Below are 12,938 nucleotides of genomic sequence, written 5' to 3' on the forward strand. Positions count from 1 at the left end.
TTACAAAGTTGCTGCAAAATGCACTCAGGAGTAAGACACTAGTATTTCTGTCCTGTCTCCACCTCAATATCAGTGTGATCCACCCAACCATGCTTCTTCCAAATCATATTTCATTGTCCTCATAAAGCTACTCAGGCCATAGACAAGGAACTGTTTTGCTATCTGACAAAAGACTGAAATGAAGCAGCATCTTCTAAATAACCGGAATAACTCTAGAGAAGTCACCAGGATTAGGCTGATTTTCTCCCGTGAGGATCTGTGCTGTGTCCTTTGTTTATCTACAAAATGTACCCTGCACAACCAATTAAGGCTTCTTCAAGCTTGGGACCTTGGAACTGATCTTATTTAGTACTTTCATTAACAAACTTGGCACAAGAAAATGAAAACATGCTAATGAAACCAGAGCAAATCACAAGATTCAAAGGCTGTGTCAATGCAGAGGAAGATCAGAGTATTATACAGGTGGGCTAAGAGTAAAACAGGCAGGATAAAACTGAAGATCATGGAGTACAAAGTCTTGTATTTAGGGACTAGCACCAGAATTTCTGCTATAAACTTAGCAGCACATAATTTAGCAGCAAAATAGGAGCACCTGATACTTCTAGCTAAGCACAGTCTGACAAACCCTTGTCAGTGTAATACAGGGTTGAGAAACCAAATCTGATGCCAGGAGGTGTAAGAAGAGTCCTTTTCACCAGTAACAAAGTGCATGTACTAGCACCAAAAGTCCTACTGGGATCTTGCTGGGATACTCTAAGACACTGGGATTTTGTGTTAAACAAAGACAAACTCAGGCTTAAGAGGTACTGAGGCTGTTTTGGTGGGGGGAAGAAGGAGATACAAGGGGGTTGGCATATAGGAGGTTCAGGCTACACTTTTGCAGGCAGTGTGAGTGAATCATAAGGTATGATTGCAGCATTGGAGGCAGACGCAGCCAACCAGGCTTGCTCCTGCCTTGAAACGTGCACAGAATTTGCTCTTGTGCTTCAGTGCACAAGCACAGAGCCTTCCAGCATCCCTCGTACCGCCTTCCCAAAGGCACCCCCAGCATACTTCTACTGTTCATAATTAAAGACAAACCTGAGAGGGCAAACAGGCCTGCAGGAACGACTCCCTCAGAAGCTGCTTTAGCGAAATGTTGAAAAGTAAGTGAATTTTCCCTGCCAAATTGGACTAGACATAACCATATCCTTCCAACTAATGAAACACTTCTTTTTGTTCAGATTTCTCAGCTGGGACTCCTATCCTGGTGTTTTGATATCTGATCCCAGTTTTCCCCATCGGCTCACACATTCTCTCCCCCCGCACCCCAAGCTATTCCCTCTGCAAGCTGCCTACGTGCATCCAAGGGATGAGATGAACTACAGAAGGGAATGTCTCACACCAGGCTCGTGTACTTAAACGTGGGCATTAAGTAGATCTTTTGCAATGAAGCAGCATCAATATTTCAGCAGCATGAGAAGAGTGGAGAGCCCATAGCTGAGCAGGAGCCAGGTAATCATTTGGGAATGTAAAAGCTGCCAGGATTTAGGCATTCTGTGTTAAAGCATTGGGAATGTAACATAGCAAGGAGAGCAGAATTTCCAGGGATTGTGGACTTCCATATTACCCCATGCTTGTTGAATGAGCCACAGTGCTGACAAGCTCTGTGCAGAAGTACATCTTTCTGGCCTCGACAAGAAAGAAAGAAAGAGCAGAAAGAGTACAGAGCGCCTTACACTGACCACAGCGCAACCACGTCTGCTGGGTGCAATCTCCCGGCACCAGCCAGGCTTGTGCACCTTGCAGAGAGCAGAACGTGCCCATCACCTCAGCCCAGACCTCACCTCCCATCCCAGCCACCAGCTGCCAGCCGGAGCAGAACGGGCTGCTTGGACCCCAGATAACAAGTGCACGGCTCCATAGCAAACACTCATCCATGGGCTCCACTCCTATAGCTCCTCCTGGGTTCTTGGAACCACCCTGAGATTTTGATGCCACCACAGCTGCTCCCAGCATAATTTTTTACCCAAACTGGTTCAAACTTCAACCTATGCTAAAGTCTACAGGGACAAGAAGATTTTTTTAGCTGCCATGTCAGCTGCATCAAGTTCTGCCTTCGTCACTGATGTAGACAAAAAAGTGGGAATACAGGTTTGACTTTTCACTCAGGCCAAAGATTAACTGCACAGTGCCTAAAGATGCAGGCTACTGCTCTATGTCCTGACTAATGATCTGGAAAAGAGAGTGAGCAGGGCAGGTTTACAAGTGACAGAATGTTATTCAACAATCAAAACAGAAACCTGCGATAAGCTGGTGAAAAAACTGCCTACAGACCCAATAAATGCTGGTTGAAAGGACAACACAAAACAGAGGAAACTCCGTGTTACCAAATACAGTCTTGAAATCATTTAAGTATTGATAAGGTCAGCAAAATAAGAACATTTTCACAATGTCCAGCATCACTCTAAAAGCTGACAGAATATGAGGAATCACTAGACTGAGAAAAGTCTCAAAAGCTTTAAACCACTGTCAAATAAATATAGTCTCGCCTTGCAAGCAGCGTTCAGTTTTAAGTCTCCCATCACAAAGTTATACGAGAAACTGAAAGTGTCCACGGAGGTATAATACAAGAATTTCAGAAGCAAGGATGGACTAAACGCGATTGTACAAATCCTACAATGGGCTTATAAGAAAAATCTTCAAGCAATTAATTAAATACAAAAGACACACATGCACAACAGGCAGCATTTTTCTCTGATTTACACCAGATGACAATCTGGCCTTATCCTTTGATGTGAATCAAAGGGAGTTTGTGCTCTGTGAAAGCCAAGCGCTAAATTACTCTTGATGACAATCATTCTACTTATCAGGCCCTGCAACTACTGTTCATTCACACAAATTAAACGTCTGTGTGCCAAGAATAACAATAAAACCAATTACATCATCAATGCAGAATATTCCTCTCCACCTGAAAAAGTATCACTTTGATGAAAGTATATGATGTATAAGTGGAAAAATCCAGAGAATTCAGCCCCCTGACAAATAATACTTTATACAGTATGAAACTTATACAGTAAGAATTCTTGACTGTGAGGGTGGTGGGGCACTGGAACAGGCTGCCCAGAGGAGCTGTGGGTGCCCCGTCCCTGGACGTGTTCAAGGTTGGGTTGGATGGGGCTTTGAGCAACCTGGTCTAGTGGAAGGTGTTCCTGATCATGGTCCAGGGAGGGTGGAACTAGATGATCTTTGAAGGCCCCTTCCAAGCAAAACCATTCTATGATTGTATGATTCTATAAAAATAAATAAATATTCACTAAATATCCAATGAAAGTTTTAATTATTCAATTAAAGTGTTCCATAAGACTCCAAAAGGGATTCTTGATTCCTCTGTAAACTTATCATAAAGCTGGAGAATTAATTATTTCTCAAATGATTACTCATTGTACAAGGTCTTTGTTATTCCACATCACTACTATATTGACTCTGTTTGTCCCCGCCATGCCTAAATATTATCTGGGCAGCTGCCGAGCCATCAGTTACAATCCTCTCATATGAACATAACCTTTTTCATTTAAGATTTTTCTGCCCTCAGTAATGGTTACCTGACAATTCTGAAGAATCTCAACTCCGATCACCTTTACCAAAGGACCATTTTCTTACAAAAATATTCGAAATCGAGACGAGCTATGTAAAATGGTGACACTATCTTATAGTTCAAAAAACCTCAACACAACAGAGTGCTGGTCTAAAGAAAAAGTTGGCCCATTATGATACCAACTCTGAAGCACAGTGCTTTGTGTGATGTCCCACTGACACCATTTCAAGCAGAAATTTCAGGCTTGAGACGTATCATTCATGCCACCCTCTATCTAAAAGAATTAAAAAGAGAGAGAGAATATATAGAGAAGGGCACCAAAAACTGCCCTTCATGAAGCAAAATCTGATGCATTTGGCACATTGGACAAAATAGATATATGATATATATGATATATATGATAAATATGATAAATATGATATATATATCATATATATGATATAGATCATATATATCATATTTGGGGAAACAACGTGTGCAAGCCACAGATTTTGATGGTTTTTAAGAAAGAGGCATTGACTGTTGCTTTGAGAAGGATGAATTTTATTAGTTTGTTCATAAAAAGTTTGCTTCTGATATGTTCTAGGAAAATGTCATTCCAGGTTCTCTTCTCACACAGCACTTTTTCAGTTTTTATGATTCCAATACAGATTCCAGTACGGGATAGTACAACAGCCACAATAACAGCCACATTTTTTGTAAACTATGCATGCTAAGAAGGAAAACCTACTTACAACTAATATCAAAAGCTTAGCTTTCTGCATGATATTGTACAGCCAGACATTTCTTCTATGTTATGAACATTGATTCCATAGTATGGGAAGTATGGAGATTTAATGTATTTATTTTCAGGGAAAACGTTGGGCTGAGGCCAGGAAACAACAGCTGGTCCTGGTCCAGAGTTATCTGCTGAAACACGAGGAAAGGCTGCTGGAAAATTAATGATCAACAAAACTCCTACTTTGAAAAGTTTCTTGTGTTGGAGATAAAGAAAAGACAGGAGACATCACTCCACATTTAAAATAACCCAACGAATTAAAAAATGGCAAAATGGAACCTTGAAAAGAGATCTCACATACCAGGCGAGTACTTTCATTCACACCATTGATACATGATTTCTTTTCTCATGAGAAAAATTCGGCAGCCTTCTTCTGCTGGGTAAGAAGTCTGTATTCCTGAAGAGTTTGACAGAGTAGGACATTCATTTCCTACCCAGCTCTGATGACAGCAGCATGGGAACAATAAAGCAAATGGGCCCACCAATACTCCTCTAATATCAGACCCAGGAAAATAAGACACCATTTCTCCAGGCAAACATTTGCATAAAATAGTTATGAAAGGTGATAATCTTTGATAACAGAAAAAAATGTTCATCAAATATTTGATACATTTAACATAACATTTTCTACTAAAGCTTTCCCCTCAATTATCTTATTATTTTAGCGATCCATGCATGGCTTTTAAGCACTGGCAAAGATTAACAGAAACATTGTATTTAAACTTAAATAAATTAGATCAATTCATAGAATTGCCAGTTCTTAAGAAGGGGGGCAATGTTAACTATATAACAATAACATCTAACCTTTCATAAACACTTTACTGAAGGTTATACAAACAAGAATAACTTGAGAAGAACAGGGGCCATTTGGCTGCCCTGGGAGGAATCCCATAAAGAAATAGAATGAAATAAATACTGGGTCATAATTACAGTTTTTCTGTGTGTTCTATTTGAAAGTCTCCAGTGTTCAAATACATGGAAATTAGATCTGAAAACTCCTTCGAGCACCACTGTTTAACGTCATGAACGTCCAGCACCTTCAGACTAAACCCTTCCTGTATCCATCCATGGATCAGGACCACATGTGAACCTCTCCATTCCGAAGTATCTCCCACTGCAGAAATGGCATTACCTACCAACACAGCAGCATGTGAGCTTGCTGTTTTTTTGGCTGTATGTTGTAAGCATTGTAAGTTCTGCTCTCTCATTAGCAGAAGAACATGATGAGGGAAAGGGGGGCATGTCTCTCTCACTTAGGTTTCTCCAGAAGGCAAAACCACCCATTGGTAAGGAGGCAATCCCTTGCCTAGATACCTCTTTCACTAGTTTGAAGCTTTTTTCCCTTGCTTGTAGCTCCACAGACATTCATCGTGTGGATCTGAGGCTTCCTACAACATTAATGCAAGTAATTAAATGATACGATTTGCATTATCACGGGCCATCATTAAGCAGCTTGCTTGTAATTATGGCAGCTAAGTACAACAGCGATAAAATATTTTGGTAAAGCAAAGATGCAGTATGTTAACTGCCAAAATGAATCAGTTACTAAAGATGCATGTATAGTGTCCTGTTCCTGGCTTGCCAAAGAGCACTTCAGTCTAAAATATGTACAAATGTACATATATATATATATATATGCATATGCCATCGTCTTCTTCCACTGAAGGATTATTTCATTCTATATATAAATCATTATTAATGGTGTACCAGGTATGTAATCATAACTAGCTACAGATTTAACACGCACTTTTTATAGTCCTCAGATTTCTGATCTTTGTACAAGGAAGACAGTACTGTGTCCTAATTAAACTCATAACCAAGAACCTTGTCATTACAAGTTGTAAGGAAAAATTCAACACATACACATCCTACTGCCATGTTGAGCCGATGGAAGAAAAAGAACTCTTCAAAACTGAGTCTGAAAAAATATCTTAGCTTTAAACAAACTCGTGAGACTTTCTACAAGGTTAATTTTAGGCTATAAAGTTCACATGAGGAAGGATAGTTATATCACATCTTCCCACAGATATCTCTGGTTAACCGCTTGATTGCCTTCTTTCCAGCTCTGTCTTTTCTGTCCTCTCCCTTTCCTTCCTTCATTCTTATGGTTTGTTTACACTGGAAATAATCTGATAATTATAGTTTGTTGTTATTGCTCCCTTAGCAGGCACTATACTTCAGAATAAAAGTGGTTTTCTTCCTAGAATGGAGTTTCCATGTGGGGAATTACCCCAGCTTACCTACAGTGTGCAGGTATAATTATTCATTTGTTTACCCTTCAGTATCCTCATATAGACAAGCACTTGACCTTCAAATACCCATCAGCATTAATATTATATGACATAGAACAGAAAAGTATGTTTAGATTACACAGAGAAACTACACAGGGTGTTTTCAGATGAAATGCTTGTCTGTTCTTCCATCTGTTAATTGATCTAGTAAGGGATACTACATCTGCACCAGCTTTTCCTGCGACATCCCTAGCCCATGACAGCTACACCAGTTTAGATAAACTAAACAGTGTCCTGCAGCAACCTGCCTGTGGGACCTGAGGCTTTCTCACCACCTCACTATGCTCCTAAGTACACCTCCAATGCCCCCTCTCCAGCCCCCGCTGTGCAATCTGATTCACTGATCTCCCTTCTCCCATTCGGATACCGTTCTCATATGACAGCTGCAGGGGAAGGAGAAGAAGATAGAGGTAAAAAAGCAAGAAGTGCAGAGATCAAAGGCATAACAGGCAGAGCTTGCCCTGAATGTAATGAACAACCAGCTGATGAAACCAAGTACCAGTGCACATTTACATGTTTCTGCCTTGTTCCCCAGTACCCCCCTCCCCTCCAACACCTCTCAGTCCCTTAAAGACATGCTAAATGTGTGCAGGATTTGCACTCTGTGCCCTCTGCATTTCATTTTTGCCTTGCACATCCATTCCCACTACCCGCTTTCGCATTTGTCATGACCATTGGCAAAACAGCACAAGAGCCAAAAATCTATACATATCCATTGCAATATAGACATTTTCTGAAAACAGCAATCTCATAGCACCACAATAAACTGTTCATGGATGAGTGACTTTAATGGTCCACTCCCATAAATTGGGTAATTTTTCTTAGATAAAAGCAAGACATATAATTAGAAAAGGGAACTAGTTACTTGTAATGAAAGAATAATCAAATCACCATCAAAGGGAAATTAGCTGCATTTATCTTAATTCTAGGGGCCCCACTTTTGCCTCCTGATAGGAAACACCTCAGGAGGATAAAATTTACTTGACAATCGCAGTGACTTCTGCCATTCCTATTTGCCCTTTATCATGTTTTGGCAGAGCAAGTTGCATTTAACTGAAGAAAAGCCAATAAAAGGCTATTTGTTTCATTTGCATAAAAAAGACACACCTCAGCTTTCAGGGATAGCATTTAGCTCTAGCTGGCTCCTCTGTCCTCCCACTTGCAAGTCATAATTGCTGGGACAGAGCCAGGGAAAGGGAGAGGCCCAAGGGAGATCTGCAAAAACTTTCTGTCCAACTAGACCAGTGCATGGTGCTCCTGGAGAGGAATCTCCCAAGGGACTCCACCACGAGCCTCCCTTGGCAGCTGCAGCACAGTGAGGTCCTGGGGCTTTGGAGCCACTTCAGAAGAGGTTCGCTGGACCTGCCTAGGACCAGAACTGACAAACCTGTATTTTTAATGCTAAGAGCATAAAGAAGGGAAAGGTTCTGTTTAGCCAGCATCCTCCCTCCCTCACAGGCCAACAGGAGGAAAGGAAAGCTGTCTGAGGTAGGGAGACAGCTCGACCCAGAGAACACAGGTTAGGTTCTGTTCACCAGAGCCTTTTCCACTCTTTAGAACCATATGCCACAGGAAAGGATGCAGAGAAACACTGTGAAGTGCAAGACGGTGATGCATATTGCTCCCCCAGAAAGAGGAGTAGAATTTAACATCAACTACTGTAGTGGTAGGAGGGAAGAAAAAGTGTCAAAGGCTGAGATTTTACTACCAAGCATGATCAGCAGCTGTTCCAGTGTTTCAAACTACAGCAGCACTTAACCTGCAGCAGATATCAATATTCATCAAGATCATCCTTCATCAGCAAAGACTAAAATACTCCCAGCATGCAGATACACTTATCCTGCAGTGAATTAAACCAGACAAATGGCACTTAGCAGCAAAACTGAGGTTGGGTACCACTCTCTCATGCTGGCAGTCTTTTTCCTAACCCAGGTATCCCGATTCTTCTTCTCCCACCAGAAGAAAACAGTTTGCATGAAACAGCACCCATCCTTAGCTACACGCTCAACAACTTCCTTCAGAGGCTTGTCCTCCCTGAAACACTTAGTTTATCCCAGTAATGAACAAGCCATGCAAGTATTTTCAAAAATTTAAGAAGTCTTGTGGCCTTCCTCACAGCACAACACAGATATAATATAGAATCAGGCTAAATAATGTTTAAAGAGCTTGATCCCACTAGTTCGCATTAATCTATTACTTACTGGACTCTGATGATGCCTTAGCCTGTTACATGGGCAACTTTCTATTTTTAATGTAAGAAGAGCAGTCATGCCAACCTCTAACATCTTCACAACATGAACATCAAATAGAATAGGGGAACAAAATATCCTCTTATCCCTTCATTCCTGAGTCCACAAACCAAGTGTGACATAAACAAATCTATGTAATACCTTACTTTATCTAGGGAAGCTGTAGCTTACCTTTTAGTTCCTCTCCAAAGGCTTAAATACAGATCAGTCTATACGAACACAATTAGAATGTCTTTTCCTGTTTCAGCTAGAAGAGTTTAGTTGTTTCTCACAGAGAAAACGAGAAGCAATTCCAGTTTTGCCCAGACTACCAAACTTTTTTACCATTTTGTTGAAGAACTTCAACACCTACAACCACCAGAGTGGCACCCTTAAACTTATCAAGAAGTTGGTCAGTTGGAAGTTAAGCATTTTGCTGGTTTCATGGAAAATTACCCAAATATGAAAAACCTAATGAGAAAACGTAATTTTAGTATGCTCAGTCGACATCTAAAAATTTGCTGGCAGTATCTCCTTAAGACTCCAACTCTCACATAAGACTGCTAAGTGTTCAGTCTTCTAAGCAAGTCCCCTTCTCTGCCCAGAAGTTTCTCTACAAGTTGGGAACAGAGAAGAAGGGCAGAGGGTACAACTACAGAAAGAATAATAGCGCAGGGAACAAGGTGGGGAGTATATGGGCAGGAGGTGAGCAGAGGGCAGGATGCAGAAGGGGAGGAGATGGGATAGCAATGTAAATTAAGGTGCAGATAATAAGGCAAAGAGGAGGGCAAGAAGAAGCTTGGGAGCAAATGAGAAAAGTCCTGTAACTGCCAGAACACAGGGCCTTTAGAACTATGTTCCCTCACCATGAAGCAAATAGACACGAGACTAGTTGTAAAGAATCTCTATCCCACTCAAGGCAGAACACAAAATGCGTGAGTTTTTCTACCACTATCCACAACACAGCTACTTCATACCGTACAGGAATATGCTGGGGACCCAAAGAGCTCAGTCATACTGATGTTCAGTGGCAACTAGTGTAAATCCCGTGACAGAAGTCTGCTTTGGGGGTTCTTGGTTTGTGTGTTTTCCTTAATTCGCTGGGCTATGTGCCTCTTCTGTGTGATTCTACCTTGACCTGCTACGTGGCTGTTGTGCAGACTGTTGGGAAGGAATCTGCTGGCTGCACCATCTCTACCTTATTTGCTGCAGAGATGAAAAGCATGTGATGGAGGAGACAGGTTCTGCTTGAAAAAAAGAAAAGAGACTCTTGCAGTTATGACAAATAACTGAGTCTCTAGAAAACTGGATTCTAACTCTGTCCTAAAGTTCACATGTAAGTCTAAGGAATTTGCATTAATCCTCACTTTTCTCCCAAACCTCAATTGAGTAATTTGTGGTGTGAGCTGCTAAGATGCTGAATGTGAGTAGGTGCATCCGAAGTCAGTGGTAGGTGGACTTTCAGTACATGCTGAGTAGCATAAAGCATTTACCACCCTGGAAATGAAGCTCTATGATTTAGTACTTAACCCTCTGGAAATTAAGGTCTTATATTTCTCTATATAGGTATCCAGAAATGTTGATATTTTTCATTTCCTGGATACAAGACAAAATAATGCCAACCATTTCATAATGGTGTGACAAGGGTAAAGTCATTAATGCTTAGTAGGATGATAGCACTCCTGAAACGCTCTAAAGGAAATTAATTTTTTTTTTATTCAGTGAAGGATAATGCTATGCAGTAAACTCTTCATTACATGGAATAAGCAATAAAAGAAACATTAAATTGAAAACATAGAATTGGAAAGCTTCTGGAGTTTAGTCTCCTGCTACTCAGGCAACTACATCACATGAGCACTTTTACAAATGGATCAGGCTCCACTCTCCAAGCGGCTGGGCTTTCTGCTCTCAGCACTGGGAAGTTTTTACACAGCCTCATTGATCTGAAAATTCCAAATCTTCTAATTCATGATCTACATTAATTAACACCCATTTTACACACATTTGTCTTCCATTTAAATAACAATTCTACATCCATGACGTCTACCCTCCTTTCGAGACAACATGAAATCTCCTCTTAACCTTTTATTTTGCTAAACTAAACACAACAAATTATTTGAGCCTGCTCTCCTAAAAGCTCCTGAAAGAACAACATTCCTACTTAGCAATAGGGCTCCTCTGGGAAAACAAGATTACGGCTTTGTGATTAAAAAACATATCACAGTGCAGCCTTAAGGCACATAAGCCCACAGGATCCAAACCCGCAAAGCGCGCAGCTGCCGCTCGCTGTAGCTCTGAAGCCGGACGCCCAGGCCACGCAGCTGCTCTGCACAAGCGTATCAGACTCTACATCACGCGTGTGGTTAAGTCTGGATTCATCTCACAGCTCTGTGCACACAGATTTGCTGTGCCCAGCACTTCCCAACTTTAAGGTGCTTCTGTGCTTCTTAATGCAACTTCTCAGTAGGTGGGAGATGTGATTTAAATTGCATGAGGCTAATCCTAATGTCCTCCCCATTTTTGAGGGGGTGGCCTTGGTTAGATCAGCTGTCCTTCCTCAAATAAAACCCGCTCATCCATGCCGTACAGGTGGAATGGTTAGTTTTATCTCTGATGGAGACATGATGTTAATCAAAAAAGGTTTTGTTGCACAATTGGTCAATTTTAGTCTTTCTCTAACGTATAAATGAAGATAATAATTCGGGACTTTGGTGACAATGACAGAGTATCCTACTGACAAAGAAGATTAAGAAGGCAATCTAAACGGTAGCAAGTTACCAAGACAGTAATTTCTGGGGCACGGTAATAAATTTCCATAATGCTTTCAGAAAGAGTTTCATTAACTTCGAAAAGGGTATTATCAATAGGTCCTTTTTTATAACAGAATGCTTCCCAAACTCTAATGACAAAGAGAACGACTTGTTCACAGCATAGATGAAGTTTCCACGTACATAATCCCAGTCCCAGTCCAAACACAGATCAAGAGCTTTATGAGTTGAGACAATAACATCCTGGGGTTGATTAAGAGAATTCATCATCCCATCTGGATGCTGAAAGTTCCTCAGCATGACTATATTTGGTGATGCTGAAAGCAAAGGTGAGGAATCTCATCCCTTCACGCAGACACTCAGTACTGCACAAAGACACCAGAGAAGCCGAACTAGACTGAGCCCTGACGGACCCAATGCATTGATCCCATGCCTGGGGTTTGTATGCCGAACGCTGGGACAAGCAGCACAAACCCACCGTGTGCTCTGGGAGCCGGGCGGTGTGAGTGCAGACACAACCCTGCACCCACTCAGCCAGTGTTTGGGACATGGGGACAGCATTAGGTGCCTCGTGTTTATCTGCTAATTGATGGATAACATTTTATTACCTGTATGTCATAGTATGGGCTTAAAATTCCAGTCTGTGTCCATCTTATCTCTGGCCTCTTGAAAATAAAGGTGCAATCAAGAGGGGGTGGGGGAAAAGTGAGTATATTGACTGTTGTTCATCTGAAATTCTTGCCTCCCCGCGCACAGGGCCTAGGGAATGTGGACTCTCCAGGAACGCTTTCCTGTCACCCCTGTCCCAGGGGCCGAGCGTTGACATCCTCGCTTGAAAATGGTTTTTCAGAACCTGCCATTGGGAAATGAAGAAAAAAACGTGTCAGGAGCAGAGTATGAAACTCCTGCCGCCCCCCCGGGCCGGGGCACAGCAGGGACAGGACAGGCCGCGCCGAGCCCCGGCCGCGGGCAGGCGGGCTGGGAACTGCCCGTCCGCTCCGCATCAGCCCCGCGGCCGGCACCGGACGCACCCACTCCACTCGCGGCTGCCGGGCCGGGCTGCCCGCCCGGCTCCTGCCAGAGCTCCCGCCCGCCGGCGGCCGAGGGGAGGGGCGGGCCGAGGGCGCGGCCACCGGCGGGCGGAAGACCGGCCGATGCCCCTTCGGGCGGTGTAAGGCCGCCGACGTACGCGCTGAGGCCTCCTCGCCCCCTTCGCCCCGCCGCCGGCACCGCCTCGGCCGGCGCCTTCCCCCGGGGCGCTCCCTCCCGCGGCCGGGCCGCGCTGCCGGGGAAGGG

The 12,938-nt window shown here is 42.6% G+C and overlaps 1 long non-coding RNA gene across 1 annotated transcript; it reads right to left on the reverse strand.

Moving 5' to 3' along the window:
- Positions 1 to 10,565: 10,565 nt before the first annotated feature.
- On the reverse strand, positions 10,566 to 12,931 carry LOC135579196 (uncharacterized). The gene is made up of 2 exons (XR_010471861.1): positions 12,674 to 12,931; positions 10,566 to 12,495 (listed from the first exon to the last, which is right to left on the reverse strand). It is a non-coding gene; the product is annotated as an uncharacterized LOC135579196 (long non-coding RNA).
- Positions 12,932 to 12,938: the final 7 nt, after the last annotated feature.

Source organism: Columba livia, chromosome 3 (genome assembly GCF_036013475.1).
Source record: "Columba livia isolate bColLiv1 breed racing homer chromosome 3, bColLiv1.pat.W.v2, whole genome shotgun sequence".
In the NCBI taxonomy this organism is placed as follows: Eukaryota; Metazoa; Chordata; class Aves; order Columbiformes; family Columbidae; genus Columba; species Columba livia.